Consider the following 21,785-nt stretch of genomic DNA (forward strand, 5'->3'; position numbering starts at 1 on the left):
TACAATGTCGCTTGTTTGAGGATGCCATTGTAATATAGTATATGTAGCATAGCAAAACAGAAACTCCATTTGATGGATTTCCAGGACAAAACAAACCATAGACTCACTGTCATTTTGAAATAGGTAAATCAGATAAATGATTTGTCATTTTATCATCCATATTGAATAATAGGAGTTAATTTCTGTTTCCATCTCTTAATCTGCAGTAGTACTCAAGAGTGGGGCATATTGTGCTATCTTGTACATTTTAATGCTCTCAAGCGGAGTGGTGAGTTTTATATTCTGTTCCATTTCCTGATGCATTCTTGAGTTTTCCTTTGATAGTACATTCCATATACTGTATGCTTCCCTTCCTCCATCTTAAGAATCAAGTGGTTTTAGGGACACTTTTACTATGGGTTCGAAAGATTCTTTAACAATGGCCATTGGGTGTGTCTTTATGGTGAGGGGACCTAATTTGAATCAGGTCTTCTATAGATCTTTTTTGTTACTAGATGTGCTGCTCTGCTTTATCCTGATTTCAAAGTAAATTTGAAATTGATGAATAGTGAGATTATGATGACTGTTTTTCAGATAGGTATTTCGGGTAATGCAAGAACTGTTTTTTCAGACCGTAGCTGCTAAAATCTAGTGAAAAGAGTTAGATTTTAAGCTTTTTTTGGATTTCATGCCGTTAAATCTTTGTATGGAATTTTTACAATGGCTTTTCAATAACCATGCCACATATTTGAATAATACTACAGCATTTCATACAAGTTCAGTTTATTACAAATTCTTAGGTTTTATGTATTACACTTGACCCCCTTTTGTTAGTTACAATATCAGTAGTGTTTTAATCTCTTCAGATTTGCATATTGATTGAGAGTCTTTTTTGTATGAATAAGGGAGTGGTTTGTTACGCATTGACAAGATGGAACTACAGTACTTCAATTTTTTAGTCTGCCATGGTTAGGCGGAATGGTGGCTCTGAGGCTAGAGATCTGCACTGGCAATCGGAAGGTTGCCGGTTTGAATCCCGTAAATGCCAATAGGGACTGTGCTCTGTTGGGCTCTCGAGCAAGGCCCTTAACCTGCAATTGCTGAGCGCTTTGAGTAGTGAGAAAAGCGCTATATAAATACAAAAAAAAAAAGTTATTGGTATGATTTATGGTTCAACATTATTTCCTTGCTTTTAGTGACAGTCCTTGTTTTCCACTTATAATGTAGTTTTTGTCAATCTGAACAAGAGTGTATGTTTGTTCATTAAAAACTATAATTCCTTCTCATCGTAACTGCCCTGTTTTGATAATTTTAAGCTTATCTATATTTCTTTCAAAACAACATTTTGAGGTTTTCAGGATATTAGTAAATTTTGAAGTATTACTATTTTGATGTCACACTGGTCTAGTTCAGATCTACACATTTGTTGCTAAGGGCAGTTAAATAATTATCGCACGCAGTTTCATTAAGTAGAGAGAGAAGTACAGTAGATCATATTGTTAACACCATGATTGATGGTCTGCGGTGGGTTGGCACCCTGCCCAGGATTGGTTCCTGCCTTGTGCCCTGTGTTGGCTGGGATTGGCTCCAGCAGACCCCCGTGACCCTGTGTTCGGATTCAGCGGGTTGGAATATGGATGGATGGATGGATGATTGATGGTTAGATTTAGCATATGATTATATTAGCCTGCTGATCATTTCATAACTAAAAAGATATACAGATTTGAGCAGGGATAGATAATTTTTTAATGATTTTATTTCTGTTTCTGTTTGAAACCTAAAGTGCCCCATAAATACTACTTTATTGTAAATGTTACCCATAAATACTACTTCATCATACTTTATTGTTTGGTCCGATAAAAGATAATTAAAATCAACTTTCAATGGAAGTATGTTTAAGGAGGTTAATGTTAAAAAATAGGGTTAATTATTTTCAAGTTCTAATCAAAGGATAGAAATTACATTGCTCTGCTTCATTAGTTAACAGAGTATCATTCATTTAAAAAGTTAGTCAATTATGTAGATTTAAAAGCTGACAATAAGAATTTTTTATGATGTGTTGATTTTTATTTAATATTTTTAATTTGTTGTATCATACTTATTCTTTTATGCTCTTTATTCTTTCTTCATGTGTACATGTGTCTGTTTTTGTGCTGCTATGTGAAATTACATTTGAAATTTTTTTAAAAAAGATCCAAGGGATATTGAAGTGATGTGATGTAAAGTGTTTCTAAGTTCATTTCAACAGTTCATTTCAGTCACTGTTTATGTGTTAATATTTGCAATGCAATTTGTCCAATTAGTTTTTTATACCAACTGTGGGGTTTCTGGCCTCTGTTAGAGCATGTTACTTTAGTAAGCACCTGCTCTGGCTGCATGTGGGCTAAATGGTCAAATGAAGTCTCTCTCAACATAAATTGTCAAATGAAGTCTCTCAACATAGGGCTTCTATGAGGTTTTCTCTTTGGCAGTTTGGTGGTAGGAAATGTTAAGGATCACACTGTGTGCTGTGATAATTCTTCCCGCTATAATTTTAATTTTAGTGATTCTTGGAAATGTAATTTTTTTTAAACTCTGTGCCTGGTGAACAGTAACACATTGAAAATAATCATGACCAAGGCAATGGTGTCTTTAACTTTAGGCAAGTTTCAGTAAGTATACAAAGATACTGTACAACAAAGTATACTTCCTTTGTAAATCACTTTGGTTAAAAGTGTCTGCTAAGATAAATAAATCTAAATGTTAAACATTATGCTCATATGATATATATTGTTAACTAGAACAGGTCTATTTCCTATTAAGCAAATGATTAATGTAAAGTGTTAAGTTACTTGAATTTACATTTAAAATTTTATTTGTGGCAGATACGTTAAGATAAGTTAAGTAAAGTGTGATGGCAGCTTCCATCTGCAGCTAAAGTCACTCTCCACGCCAGTGTTTAGATCTGGTAGTGCCATGCTGACGGTGTATGTGGCCAAAAAGAAGTCTGGTTGCATTCTCTGTACCATTGCTTGCGTACTGTAGTGTCTATAGGTGCAGGCAGAAGCTGCCATCGCACTTTTTGTAGCTGGACTTTTCCGAAATAAGCAGTGGCATTGCACATGTTCTTTGTCAGCATGCCTATGTTGATCAAACACAGGAAGCTCCATAGTCTACTTTGACTTTATGCTGTAGGAAGATAAGTAAATAAATATAGGTAAACAACATTCAGTGTCGCGTTTATATAAATAACATATAAATGTTTTTGATATAAAGACCATCAACAAACATAATTGCAAATGGAACTTTGCACGATACATTGGCGAGCTCTGTTAGTCATGCTGTTTCGTTGAAGGACATGTGTGTGACAGATTCACTGACAGAATGACACCAAGCCTTTTGCTGCATCCAAACAGTGCCATCTTTTGCCTTTACGCCTGGTGCAGCTGTGTAGTTCTTATGTGTGAGTGGGCGTTTCTTGCAGGGGAGGACATCTGTTCTCTTTCTCTGATTCAGAACCCTCATCCTCATCTGAGTTCAACTCTGTTATACCATGTCTTTATTTGAAAACAACAGTTTTAGATCGGGGGGAGCATGAACGTGACTGAGAGAATAAAAGCGAATAAATTAAAAAATGCTAACCTTTATAAGTTCCATAAATTTACACTGGCTGTTACAGACTCAAATGAAATGTATGTTTTTACTCTATAATAGTAACAATAAGAGCACCTCACTACTCAAAATGGTAAATCTCGGAAGAAGCCGGAATCGAACTTGAAACCTCTTGGTTATGAGTCAGCAGTTCTTTCCAGTGGCCCAGGATTGCACCTTTTTTCATAGGCTTCAGGGATTCTTGTGTTAACTCTTACAAGATACGGTGTCATTATTATTAGCACATTTAAGCAAAGTAGTGTATATATTTGTAGTGTACATAACTTAAATTGTGTTTTTATGATTTAAAGTGTAGTAATATTGCTTCAGTATCATTAAAAAGCTGGAAATGTTCTTTTCCAAAATAATTATAACAAAGGGATAGCAATACCAAGAAACATGACGTGAAGAAAAAGAAGACCAGTGACATCTGCTGAGCATCAGACAAATCACAGAAGCTGATTACATGATGAACAACACCGTGATAAGGAGAAGAACAGCAACATCTGCTGAGCATCAAGTGCAGGATACAGAATACAAGAATGAGAAAGAGAAATTCATGTCGACAATCAACAATTGTCAAATATGTGTTTAGAATTCACAATCAGTTATGAATTTTTATTTTTTTAAACAACTCAGATATTTTACTGTACATTATATCTTTCCTTTTGTTGTGACACATATCCACTCACTAACTTGATAATGCAAGAATGAGAAAGACATGGAAATGCATGTCAACAATTGAAGATCATCAAATACATGTTCAGAATTCATAATCAAATGTGAGTTCTTATGTGTGTACAATTGGCACCGAGTGTACTGTGCTTTATATGTATCCTTTGGTTATGACACGCAACCAAAGTTAAGCATGAAAAGCTAAGCATAAAAATAAAACACGGGAATTGAGATATACAGATATAAAGAATAGATATTAACTACAAAGTTCACAAATCTGTTTAATCCAAATCAGGATCACAAGCAAGCAAAGGCTTTCTGCCTTTCAAAAATAGTTTTTATAATAACAGTGTTTTTTTTAGTTTATTAGTTTTTTTTAGTTTTGCAGTTGTTTGCATGTAGGATTGTTGCAGGTGTAGAACAAATGTTTTTTTTTTTTTGACAAAAAATTGTAAATGTTTTTCTGAAATAAATGTATTTAATTTTCTCAGCCTATGTTCATGCGCTTAAAGAACCAATGGGCAAAAAGAAATTGAGCTTCTTAGATACAGATTTAGATGCAGGGTGCAATCCAGATGAACTCCCATAAACATACTTATTTTGTTTTTGCACTAAAAGCCCAGGATTAGGAAAACTATCAGCATACTATAGTTCAAATCAGGTGACTCTTCCATTACATGGGCTTTAACTAGTGTTTTTTTTTTATTGGAAGTACTGACAATATATATTCAGATGTTCTTTGTCGTGTGCATCTGGATTTTTCCATGCGATTCCTGACAAAAACTTTGAAATGTAAGAAACTTGTTGTGAAAGGGTAGGAAAAACAACCAAGCTCTAAACATGGTAGAACAATAAAGCAATATCATGTGTAAGGGATAGAGCTAAAATAAAATAAATGTGTGTGTGTGTGTGTGTGTGTGTTTTAAATGACATGACCATCATGATGCCATGGGTCAAATGGCACCCATAATAATAATAATACATTTTATTTATATAGCGCCTTTCCCATGCTCAAGGCATTTACACCCATGAAAGCAAACACACAAAATGTCCATGAAAAATAAACAAATGAACAATGACAATGAATTAAATGTACAAAATGGCAACAATAAAATGTTATTGAAATAATGATAAAAATATTATGTTAAATAAAAAAAGAAAAATGGAACATTTGTGTAAATCTGATATTGACCCACGCTCTAAAACAGAAGCACCCATGAAACCAAATACACAAAATCCTGTTACACAAGAAAAATAAACATACAGAATAGCATAGCAATTTGCTTAGTAGTGGACTTAAAAGAGACATTATTGTAAGGATGTAAAAACAATGCTTTCATATGTTGGAAAGTTTCAACTATTTGACAGTTTTTCTCAATTGCATTTCTGTCTCTTGGGTGTTCATGCATTCGGTATCCTGGACTTTCTTTCATGCCTATGAGCCGTTGTGCTTGCCTGCTACTCAATTGCTGTATATTCAAGGTTACTTCTTGCTTGTCTGTGTGGTTCAGCGTCTTGTCTTATTCCTTTTTATTGTTTGCAGCTTCATCACTTTGTGATTTGCTTGATGCTCAGCAGATATTACTGTTCTTTTTTTTCTTTATGCCTTTATGATGGTTATCACTTGGTTTTTTGGATCTCTTTGCCATAAACACACATCCACAGGTCACTTTGTTGCCATTTATTTACATGTAACAAAATTAAATGTTCATTGGTAAAAAACACAATACTCACACTTAATTATGGATTCTGAACATGTACAGAATCCATGTACAGTTTTTTTTTTTCATGAAAAAGTTTGGGAACCCCTCTTAATTCTTTGGGTTTTTGTTTATCACTGGCTGAGCTTTCAAAGTAGCAACTTCCTTTTAATATATGACATGCCTTATGGAAACATTAGTATTTCAGCAGTGACATTAAGTTTATTGGATTAACAAAATATGCAGTGCGCATCGTAACCAAATTAGACAGGTGCATACATTTGGGCACCCCAACAGAGATATTTACATCATTACTATACAATAGTTGAACCTCCTTTTGCAAATATAACAGCCTCTAGACGCCTCCTATATAGCCTTTGATGAGTTTCTGGATGGAGGTATTTTTGACCATTCTTCATATACAAAATCTCTCCAGTTCAGTTAAATTTGATGGCTGCCGAGCAAGGACAGCTTGCTTCAAATCATCCCATAGATTTTCGATCATATTCAAGTCAGGGGACTGTGACGGCTATTCCAGAACATTATACTTCTCTCTCTTCATGAATGCCTTTGTGGATTTCGAACTGTGTTTTGGGTCATTGTCTTGTTGGAATATCCAGCCCCTGCGTAACTTCAACTTTGTGACTGATGCTTGAACATTATCCTGAAGAATTTGTTGATAATGGGTTGAATTCATCCGATCCTCAACTTTAACAAGGGCCCCAGTCCTTGAAATAGCCACACAGCCCAACAGCATGATGGAACCTCCACCAAATTTGACAGTAGGTAGCAGGTGTTTTTCTTGAAATGCGATCTTCTTCTCTCATGCAAAGCACTTTTTGTTATGACCAAATAACTCAATTTTTGTCTCATCAGTCCAGAGCACTTTGTTCCAAAATGAATCTGGCTTGTCTAAACGAGTATTTGCATACAACAAGTGACTCTGTTTGTGGCGTGAGTGCAGAAATGGCTTCTTTCTCATCACCCTGCCATACAGATGTTCTTTGTGCAAATTGCGCTGAATTGTAGAACTATGTACAGATACACCATCTGCAGCAAGATGTTCTTGCAGGCCTTTGGAGGTGATCTGTGGGTTGTCTGTAACCATTCTCACAATCCTACGATATATGCCGCTCCTGTATTTTTCTTGGCCTGCCAGACCTGGGTTTAACAGCAACTGTGCCTGTGGCCTTCCATTTCCTGATTACATTCCTTACAGTTGAGAAACTGAGATAGCTTTTTGTAGCCTTCCCCTAAATCATGATACTGAACAATCTTTGTTTTCAGATCTTTTGAGAGTTGCTTTGAGGATCCCATGCTGTCACTCTTCAGAGGAGAGTCAAAGGGAAGCACAACTTGCAATTGACCACCTTAAATACCTTTTCTCACGATTGGACACACCTGGCCATGAAGTTCAAGGCTTAACGAGCTAATCCAACCAATTTGGTGCTGCAAGTAATCAGTATTGAGCAGTTACATGCATTCAAATCAGCAAAATTACAAGGGGACCCACATTTTTGCACAGCCAGTTTTTCACATATGATTTAATTTCATGCAACTAAATACTGCTTCACTAAAAATCTTTGTTTGGAAAACACCCCAGTACTCAGATGTTCCTAGGAAATGAAAGACATACCACTGTTATCTTTTTTTATTGAAAGTAGAGTAAATTATTATGTAGGCTGAGAGGGGTTCCCAGACTTTTTCATATGACTGTATATATCGTGTACCGGAGGATATCTCTTAGATGAGAGCTGATGTCACATGGTTTTTTGATCACTCTGCTGTAAACACAAGACCATATGTTACTTTGCTGTCCTTAATGGCTACTAGGTTGCCGCCCCAAAAATGTTTTTCAATATCCAGGACATCCCCCAAAAAAGTTTTTCAATTTCCAGGACATATCAGATTATAAGGTTATGATTATGACTCGAGATCGAGATTCTAGCAAGCACATGACTAACAGACAGACCTTAGCATTTTATATATTGATAATTAAGTTTTATTTACATTAAAATATGGACTTGGCAGTCTTTTTGAAGAAAAGAGTAATTTATTTATCTGTCAGAAGCAGCACGGAGAGGTTGATTAAATTATCCCACTTTCATAGGGGGGATTCATAAGAGTGTTCATTTTGGGTACTTTAGAAATAGTGGAAATATATGAGTGTACATTTTATGTACAGTGATCCCTCGCTATATCGCGCTTCGCCTTTCGCGGCTTCACTCCATTGCGGATTTTATATGTAAGCATATTTAAATATATATCGCAGATTTTTTTCTGGTTCGCGGATTTCTGCGGACAATGGGTCTTTTAATTTCTGGTACATGCTTCCTCAGTTGGTTTGCCCAGTTGATTTCATACAAGGGACGCTATTGGCAGATGGCTGAGAAGCTAGACTGCTTACTTTTCTCTCTCTCTTGCGCTGACTATCTGTGATCCTGACGTATGGGGATTGAGCAGGGGGGCTGTTCGCACACCTAGATGATACGGACGCTCGTCTAAAAATGCTGAAAGATTATCTTCACGTTGCTATCTTTTGTGCAGCTGCTTCCTGAAACGACATGCTGCACAGTGCTTCGCATACTTAAAAGCTCGAAGGGCACGTATTGATTTTTTGACTGAAAAACAAACTCTGTCTCTCTCTCTCTCTCTCTCTCTCTCTCTCTCTCTCTCTCTCTCTCTCTCTCTCCCTCTGCTCCTGACGGAGGGGATGTGAGCTGCTGCCTTCAACAGCTTTGTGCCGCGGTGTTTCGCATACTTAAAAGCCAAACAGCCCTATTGATTTGTTTGCTAGAGATTGTTTTCTCTATCTATGTGACATTCTGTGCTCCTGACACGCACTCCTTTGAAGAGGAAGATATGTTTGCATTCTTGTAATTGTGAGACAGGACTGTCATCTCTGTCTTGTCATGGAGCACAGTTTAAACTTTTGAAAAAGAGACAAATGTTTGTTTGCAGTGTTTGAATAATGTTCCTGTCTCTCTACAACCTCCTGTGTTTCTGCGCAAATCTGTGACCCAAGCATGACAATATAAAAATAACCATATAAACATATGGTTTCTATTTCGCGGATTTTCTTATTTCGCGGGTGGCTCTGGAACGCAACCCCCGCGATGGAGGAGGGATTACTGTACTTTAGAAATGGTGGAAATATATGACTGTCTTAGAAGGGTACACTTGACAGCGACATTTGCGGAAACTGCTCTCATACTCTGAATGAGTTGAATCACCAGATTTGTACTGAAATAATGGTAGCAGGTGGGTAACCAAGCCGGTACATGTTCATTCTTTTGTCCGATTCGTCTCATAGTACATATATTCACATCCAGTTGTACAATCAGAAGTTTGGTAGTGCCAGGACTTTAGATGGTTGAGGAATTAACTTTTTTTAACACTAGAATTACCAAAGCCTACAGAAAAACTTGTAATCCTGGCCCACTTTAAATCTGTTTGCACTTCTCTATCAGCATCTTTTGTGTTGTAAATGTGTTAATAAGCATAAGCAGCAAGCAGCCTGCTATCCCATCCCCCAACCAATGCATAATGGGCAGAAAGTTCTCTCAGCTCAAGTCTGTTTACCTGTATGTCAGTTGCCTAGAGTTGTATAGGGTAAATAATATATTGCTATTTGGAATACATGCATTTCATATGTTCCGTGTCTACAACAATCTATGTAAACACATTGTTAAAACAGAAATGTTTTTCATGTTTTAGTAATAATTGACAAAATGTAGACATGAAGTGTAAATAATAATAATAATATAATGTGTGAAGCCTGAAGTCCAAATATCAAATAAACACTTTCACAAAAGGTGCAAGTATAAGAAAACAAGTGCCACTGTTATTCAAGAATATAACTGCAGAAAAAGAATTTGTGTTAGAGTGTGACATTGACACGATTTTAATATGACCACTTTGGCATGAATTGCCTAACATGCTACAAAATAAAATAAATTTCATTACGACACAAGAAAGGGTGTAAAAAACAGATATTTTCCACTGTGTTTTAAAAGTGATGACTTCAAGGTGGTGGCCATCATTAACGATACACTCTCTTTGAGACAATTTCTGAATGCTCGCATGATTCGTTCGACCATTTCAAAGGGAATAGCAGCGATTTTGTAGTAAATAGCGTCCTTGAGGAATTTAAGGTTTTGAGGTTGGCGTGTGGTGAACATGAAGGCCACCTGACATTGCCGCGCAGGGAGATCAGCTTCCTTGGAAACATCTCCTCAAAGACGTGTTGGAAATGCCTAAGGCAGAAGCATGTTTGCACGCTGAATGTCTAGGAAACTGCAAAATTGATGCCCTTACAGCTTGGATGTTTTCATGAATTCGTACAGTCCAAGGACAGCCTAGAGATTTTCTGTTCAATAGTGTACCCATCTGTTTAAGTTTAGCCACCCAATGAAGAATTGTTTTACCGATTTGAGACGTCACAGTTAGGAGGAATTCTAAAGTGTGTTGGGAAGGCACGTTGCATAGTGATGATGGATTCATTGTTTTTGAAGAACGCTTCGACAGCGAAAGCACGGTGCACACCAGACCAAGGCATGTTGCTGACTGAAAACTAAAAGGGATCGCCTATAAATGGAACCCCCGCAACCCACTTGGCTGCTTCTACCTCGCACAGTGACCTTGAGGAATGCGGTACTTCATTTTGGCTCACCCTGTACTATTGAACAGTTGAGTCACCTCTTCCTTTTTTCACATTAATTCATCTTACAGGTTTATTGAATATGATTAAAAAGAGGTTCTTTTCTGCAAAGACCTTCAAAATGAAAGTATTGGCATCTTTGTTGCAACTATGTTAAAAGTGCAGAGTTTTTGGTTGTACTGTTAAATTATTTATGAAGTGTTAAAGTGCTAAACTGGTATTGAGGTGCATATCTGAGCAATCCTGGGTTTTCATACTGCAATTCTTCATTTACTTAATTAGATAAAATGTTTAATCAACTGGTTATGTTTAATTCTTCAAGCACAATGTCCTATATGGAATGTGGCATTCCTTATTCAGTTGGGTTTAATGTGATCAAAAATGGTATTGCATTAATCTATATATAACCTTTTTAGCACTTGTGAGCCTGCTTAGGATAGGAGGGTTATAAAAATGTTTAGAGGAATCATATATATAAAATGCCTATGTGTACGTACGTATGTACGTCTTCCTTTTGTTGCTAGGTGATGATAACAATTTGTTTTAAACCTTTCGTGGCTAGGTGATGATAACAATTTGTTTAAACGTGGGACTGTTTTGCGTTACCAGGTGATTAATATTTGTTTTGGACTACGGAATCGTATTGTATTCTAACGGCCCTCCGGAATACCTGTACACATGTCAAGAGTTTAGTGCCACACATTTCAGGTAAAGTACACCATTTCCTCACAATAGCGAATGAGTTATCCTGAACCTTAGACAATTATGCCTCGCAAAAGACCGCTAAATGAAGCGGTCTTTTCCTAACAGAAATGTCAACGAAACGAAAAAGACCGCACTCGACGACCAAATGCAACACAGGACGAACCATCCCGTCGACGCGAAAGACGAAACCAACAAGACCGCAATCACAGAGCAAATGCAACACAGGAGGAAGCATCCCGTCGACATACCGACATACATACACGCAGTTCACATCACTGACAGTGATACGAATATTTACGTATGTGGCAAGTACACCGTGTAATCAGCTACAAGCCTGTATGCAATAAATAAAAATATACATTCGCCTGCTTCAACAAGCTTTTCAACTAGTTTATTAATGATTTCTTCCATTAGTCTAGGAACAGAGGGAGAAATTATAATTAAGTACTCCTGTTATAGAGTAGCATTGTGGTACAGTGATTAGCATCTCTTGGGTTTAAATTCTGGTCCTGTCTGGGAGTTTTAATAGTTATCACTTGTTGGCACAAGTTCTATCCTCCAGGTGCTCCTCCACTCTTTCTACATTCGAAACATGTGTGTTAGTTCAGTTAGAACATCAGAATTGACACTTTCTCCTCTCGTGTCGGAGGTGGCATGTGGGTGCAGTGCTAGTGCTGCTTCCTTACAAAAAGGAGACCATGGTTCAAGTCCCTAGTGCTCCCTACATGGAATTTGAACGTGCTCCCCATGTCCACATGGATTTTCTTCAGGTGCTCCGGTTTCTTCTCACAGTCCAAAGAGGTATAGGTTATGGAGATTGTCAATGCTAAATTGTTCCCTGTTATGTGTGTGTGTGTTCACCTTGTGATGGACCAGCACCTAGTGTTTAAATTATCAAGAAAGAAAACCACCTGTTTTGTGTATTAATATATATATAAATACAGATTTTAGAACAGTGAATTTGATTTAAGTTCTAAGATGGTAGGAATGGAATGGTTATTATCTTCATGTTAACTCATAGGGACCGGATTCATTTATTAGTAACATACTAATTTAAAACTTAAATTGTTCTCCCCCTAAAACTGATTGAAAAGAACATACCCCTTTATCTACTTTTCACACCTGTTTCTTCCCTGGTCATATTTATGTGCATTAGAGCCAGTACATGCAACAATAAATGCCAGTAATACCAGCCTGTAGTATCACATTATGTATACTTGAATATATTCCTCGAGGAGTGACAAACTTGTATTGCAGCAGCAGCGTGCTATAATAGAAATATAAGGAGTAAGATGTTATGAGAAGAAAAAGCATATATATCAACTCTCTGTAAATTTCTAGTGAGTTGGTTATTTACATTTTTATGAAATAGTTACTATTCTGTGGCCATTTTGTTATCTACATGCAGTATGACACACTAACACACTAGGCCAATTTAGAGTCACGTGTCAAAGTAGAAATTGGCATGACTTTAGAAAACCCCCACACAACGTGAGGAGAAAATGCAACTCAACACAGGTGACACTGTAGACTGGAATCAAACCAGGAACCTAGTATTACAAATGATGGAAGTTAAAGCCGCCCAAATTTCAAAATACTACTACCCTAGAGTGGAACATAATTTGTATTCCCTTTCACAGTAATTTAAAGTTGTATTTTGCAGGTTGGGGGCCTTTGGGGGCTGGGCACTCTACAAATTCCCTGTAAAATGAGTCATTGTGCCAACTCCCAAATCAATAAGAACTTCTAAACATTGTTACTAGTTTTCTGTTTCCTTAGAGGTAGGGCCCTAACCCCGACTCCACCTCTCAGTTCCGGGCCGGACAGACACACACTTCCATGCGTAGACGTTTATATATAAGACTAGAGAAAGAAACTGCATTTAGCTTGACTGTTAATGTTATCATAAACCATGTTATCATAAACCCTGGAGTAAACAGCTTTAGCAAGCAACATGCAAGGCTCTGGTCCACTTTAGTGAACGCAATAAATCAAAACTTGTATTGATCAGTGCAACCTTTCATGTGTCTTTAAACTGATCCAGGCAGCTTGCTTCTCATGGCCAGACTGGCTGGCAGGAAGTCCTCATGTACAGAATGTAAATTTTCTCCTCTTTATTTCTTGTTTATAAAATTTTAGCAAGAACTGTTAGATAAAAGTGGCATGCAAGTTGCCCTGTCTTTGAACTCTTCCCTTCCTTGTCCACTGTGTCTGTTTCTGCTGCCAAAATCTTGCTTATTGTTTTATACAGTGTTAAAACTACTTACAGTGCATCTGGAAAGTATTCACAATGCATTACTTTTTCCACATTTTGTTATGTTACAGCCTTATTCCAAAATGGATTAAATTAATTTTCTCCTCAGAATTCTACACACAACACCCCATAATGACAACGTGAAAAAAGTTTACTTGAGGTTTTTGCAAAATTATTAAAAATAAAAAAACCGAGAAATCACATGTACATAAGTATTCACAGCCTTAGCTCAATACTTTGTCGATGCACCTTTGGCAGCAATTACAGCCTCAAGTCTTGTTGAATATAATGCCACAAGCTTGGCACACCTATCCTTGGCCAGTTTCGCCCATTCCTCTCTGCAGCACCTCTCAAGCTCCATCAGGTTGGATGGGAAGCGTCGGTGCACAACCATTTTAAGATCTCTCCAGAGATGTTCAATCGGATTCAAGTCTGGGCTCTGGCTGGGCCACTCAAGGACATTCACAGAGTTGTCCTGAAGCCACTCCTTTGATATCTTGGCTGTGTGCTTAGGGTCGTAGTCCTGCTGAAAGATGAACCGTCGCCCCAGTCTGAGGTCAAGAGCGCTCTGGAGCAGGTTTTCATCCAGGATGTCTTGGTACATTGCTGCAGTTATCTTTCCCTTTATCCTGACTAGTCTCCCAGTCCCTGCCGCTGAAAAACATCCCCACAACATGATGCTGCCACCAGCATGCTTCACTGTAGGGATGGTATTAGCCTGGTGATGAGCGGTGCCTGGTTTCCTCCAAACGTGACGCCTGGCATTCACACCAAAGAGTTCAATCTTTGTCTCATCAGACCAGAGAATTTTCTTTCTCATTGTCTGAGAGTCCTTCAGGTGCCTTTTGGCAAACTCCAGGTGGGCTGCCATGTGCCTTTTACTAAGGAGTGGCTTCCGTCTGGCCACTCTACCATACAGGCCTGATTGGTTGGTGGATTGCTGCAGAGATGGTTGTCCTTCTGGATGGTTCTCCTCTCTCCACAGAGGACCTTTGGAGCTCTGACAGAGTGACCATCGGATTCTTGGTCACCTCCCTGACTAAGGCCCTTCTCCCCCGATCGCTCAGTTTAGATGGCCGGCTAGCTCTAGGAAGAGTCCTGGTTTTGAACTTCTTCCACTTACGGATGACGGAGGCCATTGGGACCTTCAAAGCAGCAGAAATTTTTCTGTAACCTTCCCCAGATGTGTGCCTCGAGACAATCCTGTCTCGGAGGTCTACAGACAATTCCTTTGACTTCATGCTTGGTTTGTGCTCTGACATGAACTGTCAACTGTGGGACCTTATATAGACAGGTATGTGCCTTTCCAAATCATTCCCAATCAACTGAATTTACCACAGGTGGACTCCAGTTAAGCTGCAGAAACATCTCAAGGATGATCAGGAGAAACAGGATGCACCTGAGCTCAATTTTGAGCTTCATGGCAAAGGCTGTGAATACTTAAGTACATGTGCTTTCTCAATTTTTTTATTTTTAATAAATTTGCAAAAACCTCAAGTAAACTTTTTTCACATTGTCATTATGGGGTGTTGTGTGTAAAATTCTGAGGAAAAAAAAGATTTTAGTCCATTTTGGAATAAGGCTGTAACATAACAAAATGTGGAAAAAGTGATACGCTGTGAATACTTTCCGGACGCACTGTAATTTATACAGTACTAGCTGTGTAAGCCCATACTATAAACTAGAAACTATAGAAATTGTCAGAAAAAAAATTGAAATGTAGAGATGTCAGGTAATTGAAAGGAACTATTCTGGGCGTCTCTCTCCTAGGAGGATTCGTTTTGCTGACGTGCTCACATCGCTTCGGAGGATACCGTTTTGCCGATGTTAGCGTCTAAGTGACTTTGTCTTTCTTCTAAGGTTTCGTTTTGCTGACGTGCTGGCCCCGCTTGTGTTATTAGCGGCTAAGCGAGGCTTCTGTTTCCTTGGAGGTGGAGCCCTTACCCTGACTCCACCTCTCACTTTCGGGCTGGGCTGACACACACTTCCACGCGTAGACGTTTATATACAAGATATTATGTTTAAAGATAGAGCCTAAATCATTGGAAAGTTCGATTCACAGTAGCATATTATTACATAGTTATTCATTACTTTAACAGCTTACAGCAGTCCAAAGGGTCTTATTAATAAAGCTGATCGTAGTATGTGTATTAAATGTCACAAATAGTGAAATACTGTATTACACTGCAAAAATACTGAAAATGACAAATATTGTTAAATACTGTATCATAAAAGCTATGCTGATTGTTATGTGTGTTAGGTTTGGCTGGCGCCCTGCCCGGAATTTGTTCCTGCCTTGCACCCTGTGTTGGCTGGGACTGGTTCCAGCAGACCCCCGTTAACCCTATGTTAGGATTTAGCGGGTTGGATAATGGATGGATGGATGTTAGGTTTGGCTGATTTTATTTTTTACTTTTTGTGCATATTTGCTGAGGTTTTCAAACTCAATGAAAATTTTGGAATTATTGTTTTTTTATTATATTTTGATTTAACTATGTTCAGTTTTTCACAGTGTCTTGTTTTGTAAATGCTGCATGGCTATCAACATTTACACTTTTTTCCTTAGAAGTTGTGTCATTTCATCGAAGATTGCGGTAAATACAGTAAGTGTATTGCCATTACAGATTTTTAGTTTGACTTATGCTTTTTCTTTTGAAACACTCCAAACTGCTAATGGTGTTTGTGGTGTTTTCCCACAATACATAAACAATAATACCAGTGCGATAAGACTGATTTCATTATTGATTTTTAATGTTGTGAGAAACATTCAGAATCTATAAACAAACTTTAGAATTTTGTTATAAAATGTTTGAAATCACAGAGTTCATAATAACCATAAATGATCACTGAAAAAAATTACATATAGTTAAAAATGAAACAAGTTCATAACACGATTTTCCGTCCAACCATCTCTCTATCAATTTTCTAAACGGGGTATCCAGGTTAGGGTCATGGGAAGCAGATGCCTGTACTGGCTGCCCTGGGTGTGAGGAAGAAAAAATCTAAGCAGCAGCTATAGCACCCCCTGGCGGTGCCCATGGATCCCAACAGGGCTGCACCAAACTCCAACTGCTATGAAGCCCTGCAGGTGTCCTCGGCACCACTGCAACCCAGAGGGGCTGCCATCTAGCGCTCTGGGGGAGGTAACGCTCTGGATAGGCTGGCTCCCCCAGTCCTCCCAGCATGGAAGCGATACAACATGTAATACATTAATGGAAACACATAATCGCAGAGACGGCAGTTAGTGGGGGTTGATTGGTAAGACAGTTAAATTGGAATGAACATAGTGAAGTGATGTGTATTGGATTTAAAACTAAAAAATATATATTTATATACAGTTTGTATGTGTCTGGAACGGATTAATTGTATTTACATACAATCCTATGGGGGAAATTGCTTTGGTTCACGACCAAATCGGTTTACGACCAGAGTTTTGGAACGAATTATGGTCGTGAACCGAGGTTCCACTGTACTTGCTCATTTTAATTTTCAGAGCTGTGCCTTTCATTGTTTGACTCCAAAACAGTATAATTCTTTGCCCCATCTTATTAGACAAATTCAATAATTTGACTTAATTTAAATCTAAACTAAAGAGTTGATAGTTTTGATTTATTAATTAATATGGATTATGGTGTTGACAGTATGTAGAACATGTTCTTCCCCATCTCTGTTTTAATTATTTATATTTTGTAAAGGAGCACTTAAGTAAAATCATTGAAATCTTAAAGATCCATACCACATATTTTGGTGTTCTACACCAGTAAATGGGATGCAGTCTCAAATTTTAGTACTTGTAGTAGTTACAAAGAATTACAGCAAGCTCATTACACACATGCAGAAACAAGACATTGTCTGATCACTTGTATGATCACTTTAAAAACAACATAACAAAAGCTATTTTAGCAGAATTCAAGAACAGGATTATTATTATAACCAGTAACGTTGCACTGCACGATAACATGCAGTGAATGCACTTGATTTGAGCGTTCATAGTTTCATCCTCTTTCTCTGTACGTTTAGCATTCGTTTGCTCAGAGGTTGATGCGCTTGCTGCTTCCTGAGCAGCTCTTCTTTTCTCCATCCTAGCGGCCTGCTTCTTCTCTTCTTTCATTAGCATCTGTTTCGCGTTAAAACTGATTAAGTCAGTGTTTGTGTTGCAGTTACTTAGTACATTTTCTTTAATTATTCACTTAAACTGGCACTTAAGTCTTCAATTTGCTTCAAGAATGATTTAAGATATGAAGTGGGAGGGGAAGTGACGGCGAAGGTAGTAGGGATGAGAATGGCGCCCATACACATCTGCTGAACAACCACCCTGCTGGCTGCTGCTGAGAGTTGATTCTACAATAAAATAAAATAAGAATAGGAATAACCTTGGAGGTCAATCATCACTCCAAAAGCGGATGGTAGACGTCACGTAGTATATGTGTACCAAATTTCAGGTCAATAGGTCAAAAGGTTTGCGAGCTACAGGTGATTTAAAATCCTGGACAGTCAAACGAACTGCCACGGTAGCATATTATATATAAAGATGATAGCGGAGTCATAAAGAGACAAATAACAGTGGCCATATAATAAATAAAGTGAATGAATATTTCTCAAAGAAGAAATTGGGAAATAGACATTGTTAAAACAATGCTCCATTTATTCAGAGCAGATTGAGGAAGCTGCTGGAACCTATGGATGCAAGGCAGGATCAATCCTTGAGCAGTGTGCAAGGCCATCGCAAGGTTAAAACACACACATGCACATCAGGGTCAATTTAGTATCATCAGTCCAACTAACCTGCATATCTTTGGACGATGGGAGGAAACCAAACGGACACAGGACATGCAAAGCCCACACAGGGCATTGATCACCTGGGGACAATTATTATCATCCAAAACAGGAATTAATTCCTGAGCTATATCACTGCCATTGGAAATGCTAAGTGTAAGCTTCAGTAAAGCTGAGAAATGAAATTTTTGACATGCAGTGCAAGGATATGATGATTTTTAAAAGGACAGTATAAAAGTTCACTTAACTTAATTACTTAACTCCATGGCACCAGTTAAGGAATGAAGTAGTTCAAAAATTACCGTAATTAATGATGCAGCTTATTTACCCTGTTTTAAATAAATTACATATTTTTTTTAAATAAATGTTTTTCAAATAAGCACAGTTATAACAATACATTTTTCTTAATGAGTTTGCAAGTAGTTTAACACAAGTAAGCCCGCGATTCGCTAGCGAATCGGAAATCCAAGAATGGCAATCAGTTTCTGTTCCGTCCGATATTTGGATGGATGACATATCATGGAGGGTGGGTGCGTCTGGGGAAATGTCATTTAATTAAATAAGCATATCTGTACTAAAGCGGTTTCGTTTTGTGGAGATGTGATTCTGTTGCCTTTGCTGACACTGACTGCTGGCAGAGTGGAGCACAGCAAATTTAGTTTACAGGTTGTGGTGTTCGTGTGCCAGCCACTGAGTCGGGGAAGCCACTGGGTTTGAGTCTGTGACCATTAGGTGATCTATATTACTGGCATAGTGGATTAGAGCAAGTGTAGTGAACAGGTTGTGTTGTTTGGGCGCCACCTACTGACTCTGGGAAGCCGCTGCGTTTGACTCTGGGGCATGCACCACGGCGCAATATGCGCTTCAGTGGGAAGCCGCTGCGTGATGAAATATCATGGAGGGTATATGCGGTGGTGTGGGCGGTCGCGTCCGGGCGGCTGTACAACCTGGCATGCACGCTTTACCTCAGGTTTAGTTCACAGGTCGTAGGCATGATAAAGTTTCCATTTAATTGAATAACCCTATTTGAACTAGAGCGGTTTCTTTGTGTGGGCGCCTTCGTTCATTAAGTCTAGTTTACAGGTGGTGTTGTTTGGGCGCTTACAGGATGTGTTGTTTGGGCGCCACCTACTGACTCTGGGAATCCGCTGCATTTTTTGGGCACCATCTACTGACTCTGGGAAGCCGCCGCGTTTTGGGAAGCCACTGCGTTTGACTCTGGGGCGGGCACCACGGCGCAGTACGCATGCGCCTCGGTGGCAGTACGCATGTGCCTCCGTGCATCCGCCGTGCATAAATTAACTGTGGTTTAGTAAGATAGATAATCCATATTTCATTTAACAAGTCAATCATTAAAAGCTTTTCTATTCCAAAAAATGTATGCACCCTTTTATAGGTTTGGATTCCATATATACCATAAAGGTGAACACGCAATGAAGCATTAAGCAGTCGTTCATGGCCACTGAAACTACATTTAGCATGCAACACTGCCACAGCACTATATTTATACTCCCACCCAATTCATTAGCCCTTTTTAACACCCTGAAAAATCATCACATTCTTAGCCTGCACCTGTTTTCATTTTGTCATTTGAATCCATCACTGCTGTCCCTTCACCTCCTGAGCTTGTGTGTCATTTCTCCCACTCTTTTCCTTTCTTTTTCATGTCTTTGCAGTCTTCTCAAATGTTTCAAAGGTTGTGAGATGGGAGGTAGGGAATGTACGTATTATATTTTCATGCCACAGAAAAGATTATTCTCCGTGATGTATCAACAATGTCGTAATGCATATTTTTGTGTCTGCCTGGGATTTCCTACAAGGAGTACAATATGTGATCTTGAGCTTAAAACAATTTCAAAGGTGTTTTGAAATGACATTGGGGCCCTGTTGCATATTGTGAAAATTGGGCCTCAAAGATACATGGGGCTGTTAGAGGAAGTAACTTCAGGAGTGTTTCCTCAAATTCAACCGAGGTTTGTGTTTAAAGCCTGGTTCTTACCAGAGACCATTTGCTTGTAATGTTGTAAGATAATTTGCACATGCTAACTGTAAAAATCCATTTGCAAAAGAGGAAATCCCAAGTTACAAGGAACTATTTCATATGTAGAGTCTATAGAGGGGAATTGTTCACATGCTGTTAACGGGGGAAAACATAATTAATAAAAAATATAGTAAAGTAATTCGTTGTACCATGTGAACATCACTGAGAGAATAAAACTGAATAATAAAAAAACAACCACTAACTTTTACAAGTAGCCAAAATTTACACCGGGTATTACAGACTCAAATCAAATGTATGTTTTTATTATATTGTAGAAATAATAATAATAGCAGCTCACTACTCAAAACGTGGAGTGCCCGGTCTTGAACCAGGGACCTTTGGGTTATAAGGCAGCAGTTCTTACCTCTGCACCATTCAAGAATACTTGTAAACTCCATGTCTATTGACATTTGAGCTTGGGTTTTTAACTCATTGACAGCCACATGTAAATCGAATACTTTTTTTTTTTCTTTGGTTATATTCTTGAATAAAAGCACACATGTTTATTTGATATTTGGACTAAAGTCTTCACACATTATGCACTTCTCGTCATTATTAGTATAACATGGAAAAAGTTTAGGTATGTGTTCAGCATTTCTCGCATTTAATTTCTTCCTACACTTACCCAGATCTTTATAGACACGGAACACACATGAAATGCATGTATTCCAAATAACGATATACTGTATTATTTACCTTATACAACTCTAGGCACCCCACTTGCAGATAAGGAGCCTTGGCTTGAGCTGGGAGACCTTTTTGCCCACGAGCTGAGTTCCATCAAGGCGGGGTGTGGGACAGCAGGCTGGTTGTGCTGATCGCCGAATTTACAAAACAAAAGACGCTGATGGAGAGGTGTGAAGGGATTTAAGGTGGGCCAGGATTTCAAGTTTTTTCGTAGGCTTCAAGAATTCCAGTGTTAAGCTCACTAAGTGGATCAGAGTTCAATTTAAAAACCTAAAAACACTTTAGCTTGTTGCTACAGTTGTCTTGCCTTCATAATCCAAAATTTGTATCTGCACTGCACATATTATCTTTTTCTAAAATAATAGAATTGACATGAGTTAAATAATGCATAGACACAGATCTGAGAAATAATCAAACTGAACACGTTTGCTTTCAATGTAAATGTTTACTTTCATTTTAAACCAACCTTGTGCCTATTCATTTTGAGAGAACATTTCCTGATAGGTGGTTACTCCTGTCATAAGACAATGTTCCAGGCTTATGTATTGCATATCCTAGTACTGTATTGATGATTTTTTAAATATGTACTAAAGAGAATAGCATGAAGTGAATAAACAGGATCTACTGTATAACTGAAAAGTTCACCAGTGTCTGCTGGTAAGTTTAATTTGATTGGGC

At 38.2% G+C, this 21,785-nt stretch overlaps 1 protein-coding gene across 1 annotated transcript in view; it reads left to right on the forward strand.

The window, feature by feature from the left end:
* The first annotated feature begins 218 nt into the window (after nt 1-218).
* Nucleotides 219-21,785, forward strand: part of znf512b (zinc finger protein 512B) — a 99,377-nt gene continuing 77,810 nt past the window's right edge. The window contains exon 1 of the mRNA XM_028811644.2: nt 219-268. The gene's annotated coding sequence lies outside the window, so the exon portion shown is untranslated. The remainder of the gene's footprint in view (nt 269-21,785) is intronic.

Source organism: Erpetoichthys calabaricus, chromosome 10, assembly GCF_900747795.2.
Source record: "Erpetoichthys calabaricus chromosome 10, fErpCal1.3, whole genome shotgun sequence".
Lineage (NCBI taxonomy): Eukaryota > Metazoa > Chordata > Cladistia > Polypteriformes > Polypteridae > Erpetoichthys > Erpetoichthys calabaricus.